Source organism: Lactuca sativa, chromosome 1, assembly GCF_002870075.4.
Source record: "Lactuca sativa cultivar Salinas chromosome 1, Lsat_Salinas_v11, whole genome shotgun sequence".
In the NCBI taxonomy this organism is placed as follows: domain Eukaryota; kingdom Viridiplantae; phylum Streptophyta; class Magnoliopsida; order Asterales; family Asteraceae; genus Lactuca; species Lactuca sativa.
Window position 1 is genome coordinate 102,388,062 of NC_056623.2, and position 5,544 is coordinate 102,393,605.

Below are 5,544 nucleotides of genomic sequence, written 5' to 3' on the forward strand. Positions count from 1 at the left end.
CCGTGAACACCTTATTATTGATGTTCTAAGGGTTTTTTATAGCCCTAAACTCATTTAGGTACTTGTCAAAATTAGTCTCTTGGCTTAAGGAAGGCTTTTAGGGCATTTAGACACCTAAAAATGGAATTCACGGCCCAAGAACTTCCTTGGCCGTGAACTCACTTTCAAGCCTTGATTCTTAATGTTTTGGATGTCTAAACAAGCTATGGGTAGTCTCAAGGTTCATTTCCAAGGTTTGGAGGGACATTGGGCACACTTTGGCCCTTATAAAAGCGTTTACTTTCCAAGTGTTCTTGGGCGGTAAACTCTCAAATCTTGGGGTTTTGATCCGATTTTGATGTTATTAAACACAATCTAAGCTATATAATACAACTAGAAGTACTCATGATTTGGGATGAAAACCCGTAGATCCTTGAGAGAGAATTTTGGCTTTTCTCTAGTTGGAAATGTAACTAATGAAATAAATATGGTTCAGAATTCTATATATAGTCCTGGGATTTTTTGGCAGAAAATATTTTTATTCCCGAAATGAACTCTAATATCATAGAGTTTTGGAATAACAGTGTTGCACAAAACCCTAGTGCATCCATTCTCCTAATATCTCCTTAAGTGTAAATCCTGAAAAACTGTCAAACTTATACCCAAATGTTTGGAAATTCACTATAACTGTTCTAACTTCTATTGACTTGATATGGTCTGTAAAGAATGGAAATTTCGGGTTGTCACACTAGGTGCAATTTAGTTAGTTAAGTTAGTTAGGTTATAAATATTAAAATTAGGTGTAACCATTTGCACACATCAAGTTTTTGGTGCCGTTGTCGGGGAATGGCTTATTTGATAGTTTATTTATTTTTTCTTTAGATTAATCGATCCTTTTTGTGGGGTAAAACCCGCAAAAAGTTACTTTTCTAGCTTTGTTTTTAAGTACTAGACTCACGACGTGGTTCAATATTTTCTCGTTTTTTTTTTTCATTTTTTTGTTCTCCTTGTTTTTCTGCGACAACATGAGGTGGTAGCCTTTACCACGTCGTGGTGGACAGTCAGTAGGCAATTTTTATTTAGTTTTTGTTCAGTTTTACGTTTTTATTTTGTTCATTTTTCAGGAGTTCATGACCAGAGGTTCCAACACACCTATGCTACTATGACATCCCCAATTTCACGGCCAGAAAAGACCGATTTGTTTATGCTTTGTTTTTAAAATCAAAGTAATCGTTTAAAGAAAATTGTTGCGGAATTTGTCCCCAAAACAAAATATGATAAGAATTTATCAAATCATTTCTTAAAGAAAAGTATTTTCATTATATAACAAAATCTCAGGATGTCATGTTCCGATACAGAGACATAATCATAAACAGAACTTACATTTATTTACACTAATGATTTACATCTCCTTTAATCTCTCATTGAAATATGTCTTCATATTGATACCTGTGATACAAAGAAAATTGAGTGGGTCAGGCTTGGGAGCCTGGTGAGCATATAGGGTTTTCATCCCACAATGTTATATCATATATTTATAAATATGGAACATTCAAACTTGTACAATTTCACCATATAAAGGCAACTCTTATCCCACCCCATCGATCCTCACAACGACACGATCTAAACTCTCGTGTCTAAAATTTTCCTCTTTACCTGATCCCTACTGACGGATCTAAAACTAACCTTTTCACCCGATCCATACTCACGGATCTAAAACTAACCTTTTCCACTGATCCATACTCACGGATCAATAATTGTACCCAATCCATACTCCCGAACTAGAAACAACTATAATCCATGTCTGATCCATACTCCCGGATATATAACTGTGCCCAATCCATACTCCCGGATCTATAATTGTGCCCAATCCATACTCGCAGACTAAGGACAATTAACTTAGTCTTAATCTATACTCCCGGACTAATAGCAAGTTTATCTCTTTACCTGATCCATACTCCCGGATCTAAAACTAACCTCTTGGTCTAATCCATACTCACGGATCTAAAACTAACCTCTTGATCTAATCCATACTCACGGATCTAAAACTAACCTCTTGATCTAATCCATACTCACAGATCTAAAACTAACCTCTTGAGCTCATTATCCAACTCATCCTTTTATCACACACCAACTATCTCATCTACCCGTGTTCTACTCAACAAATTTGTAGATATAAAATACATATACAATGTAGCTCATTTAAAAACTATATAAAACATCCATTCCACCAACATCTCAAATAAACAACAATATATATAAACATATAGCACGTATTTCATAGCGAATACTTCATACTTATGCGTTAGAAGAAAGTAACTATGCACTCACACATATAAACAACAATATATATACACATAGCACATATTTTATAAAATACTTCATATTTTATGTGTAAGAAGAAAGTGACTACACACTCACTTGATTAGAAGATGATCGGACAGCACTACGACTTGTAGAAGTAGTATTCTTTAGTATATCTGGAAGATCTTCACAAAAACCGGGCTACTCGCGGGCAGAGCTTCGGCTCGGGAATAACGCTCTTTGGGATCCTCGGGGCTTCGGATCTTGCTTCGGGGCTCGAGAATGATACCGGGGCTTCGGGATATGATTGGCACGCAAATCGAGGCAAAAACTAGAGAGAAGAAAGAGTTTGAAGAAGAGAAAATGGCTGATATCGGTTTCTATTTATAGGCTGTTGGGTCTGGGATTACACCGGGCGTAATTTTGGAGTACGCTGGGCGTACATAGAGTACGCTGGGCGTAATCTTCGGATAAGCTTTGGTATGCGTGCCACAATCTTCAAAAATTCATAACTTTTGCATATGAGCTCCATTTTTCGACGTTCTTTATATCCACACGTAGGTGAGATTATGGTCTACAACGTTCATTTAGACTCCGTTGGCTAATTTTGACTTTATTTTTATTATATTATTTTTAGTAGGCCGGGACAGGAAAACTCCGTTATAAATTCATAACTTCTTCATACGACGTCCGTTTTCGCCTATCTTTTTATCGTTTTACTACAATTGACGAGATCTTCGATTCTCGTTTATATTGTTTCGGCTAAAAACCGCTCGATCTCAAATTGAGTATTCGGGCTGCATACCGCTAAGTCGAAACTTAGAAAAATCATAACTTCCTCATACGAAGTCAGATTCGGACGTTCTTTTTATGCACACTCATGGTTTAACGAACTCTACGACTTTTGTTTAGGTCGCTAAGGCTAAATATCAATCTAACGTAAATTCACTATTTACGTCGTGCTGTGTCGTGCCGATTCTGTCTCAAAACTTCGACTGGTCATAACTTCTTCGTTATAACTCGGATTTCGGCGTTCTTTATATGCACGGAAACCTTGTAACACATACTATAAATTAGTTAAGATTATTCATTCTAAATAATCCTTCATCAAAAATCCATTTTTGGCGCTTATCGTCTCTAAATTGACTATCCCGGATCTACGGGCGTTACAGGTACCACCACTTGAAGATCCGGAGTCATCCCTACACAAAAAGAAGGATAAGAACGTGAAAGACGATCAAACACCAAAGAAGACACACTTACAAGATTTCAAGTCTGTGTTCTCAAAGAAGTCGGGGGAAAAAACGGAAGATTCGAGTTCATCTTCAATGAACAAGAGCACGGTTGAAAACATAGAGCAAATACCACCCCCAACCGAATCTGAGTACGACTTTGCGACCGAGTTTGGACTTTATACGAGTTACCCCGAGAACAAGCCAAGAAATGAAATGGAAAACATTGAAGAAATGTCAATGGGAGCTTACAAGAAGCGTATTCGAGAAGATGTTGGTCCGGGATTAGTACAAGCCGCGATTCCTGCCACTGCCACATTTGAATTAAAGGGACACATCCTTAATGCACTAAAGGATATTCTGTTTTATGGAAATGATCATGAGGATGCTTTCAAACATCTAGATGAGGTCAACGGCATTGTTGACTATTTCAATGTCCCAAATGTCAATAGAGATAATGTCTTGCTGAGGATGCTACCAATCACTTTCAAAGGAGCTGCAAAAGATTGGCTAAAAGCACTCCCACCTGGTACAATCACTACTTGGGCTAAAATGCGTCACCAGTTTCTAGACCAATTTTGCCCACCATCCAATATTGCTAAACTCAAGAAGGAAATAGCCAACTTTGAGCAACAACCGGGGGAGTCACTATACGAGGCATGGGAGCGCTACAAAGGATTGTTAAGGAATTGTCCTCAACATGATCTTAATGTTCAACAAGAGATGTATATTTTCTATGATGGGGGAAATGTTATGACAAGGAAACTCCTTGATTCTCAAGGGCCACTGACAAAGAAAAATGCAAGGGAGGTCAAGGAGTTAGTTGAAGAATTTGCAAAACACTCTCGTGAGTACCACAACCTAAGACAAGATGGAGCAAAAGGAGTGGGGGTGCACATTCTGAAGAGATGACTGCTATGATGGCAATGATTAATACTATAGACTGGAGATTGACCCAAATGGACCAATCAATTCATGCGATAAGAGTTGGATGTGAGAAATGCAGTGGGCCACACTTGACTAAGGATTGACATTTGGATGAATATGGGAACAAGAAGGCTCAATTTTGCTACTCAAGTGGGGACAAGTATGATGAAGATTGGAGGAAACCAAAGAAGGAGTGGCTACCTTATGATGAGTACAAGAAACAGAAGGAGGAGAAATTCATGCAGACTGGCCGGGGTTTTTACAAAAAAGAGCAACCACCAACTGAGAAGAAAGTTGATTTAGAGACTATGTTGGTTCGTTTCATGGAAGCTTCAAAAAAGAGACATGATGATACTGATGCAACATTGAAGGATCAAAGAACAATGATGAAAGAACAACAAACCTTGATGAAAAATCATCAAGCCTTGATGATTGACTAGCAAAACTCACTGAGAAATTAGCAAGCCTCCATCAATAACCTTGAAGCTCAACTTGGCCAACTTACAAATTTGGTAAATGAGAAGCTATTTCCTTAAATTCTTGAAAAGAAGACTCAATCCCATGTTATGGCGATTGATTCTGAAGAAGAGGCCATCTCTGAGTTTTTAGAAGCCTTAGAAGTGGAGCCAAAGCCATCCGAACCAAAGCCAAAGAAGAAGAAGAAGCTCAAAAAAGAAATAGTTGCTGAAACACCAGACTCACGTCGTGAGCTCGCCCTGCTCACGACGTGGGCTCAGTCTGAATAGAAAAATTCATAATCCGTTCTTGCTTACTGACCGCCTTTGTCATTTCCATCTCGAGCACATCTCAGTCCACTGGAAAGGGAACATCTGGAGTTTATTCAGAAAATAAAGGGTATTCCTATCAATACCTCTTTTATCGATTCACTATCCAAAATTCCAGAATACACAAAGTTCCTACAAGATCTTGTAGACACTCATCAACAATTAAAGAAGAATTCTAAAGTAATTCTTAGTGAAAAAATTTCAAGAGCCATATTAGGAGAGATACCTAAGAAGATGGGAGATCCCGGACGCCTCACTCTTCCATGTGAGTTTAGAAACAATTTGAAGACTTATGCCCAAGCCGATTCCGAGGCTAG

At 38.2% G+C, this 5,544-nt stretch overlaps 1 non-coding gene across 1 annotated transcript; it reads right to left on the bottom strand.

Moving 5' to 3' along the window:
- Positions 1–4,115: 4,115 nt before the first annotated feature.
- Positions 4,116–4,222, bottom strand: LOC111899483 (small nucleolar RNA R71). Its single transcript, XR_002852934.1, has one exon. It is a non-coding gene; the product is annotated as a small nucleolar RNA R71 (small nucleolar RNA).
- Positions 4,223–5,544: the final 1,322 nt, after the last annotated feature.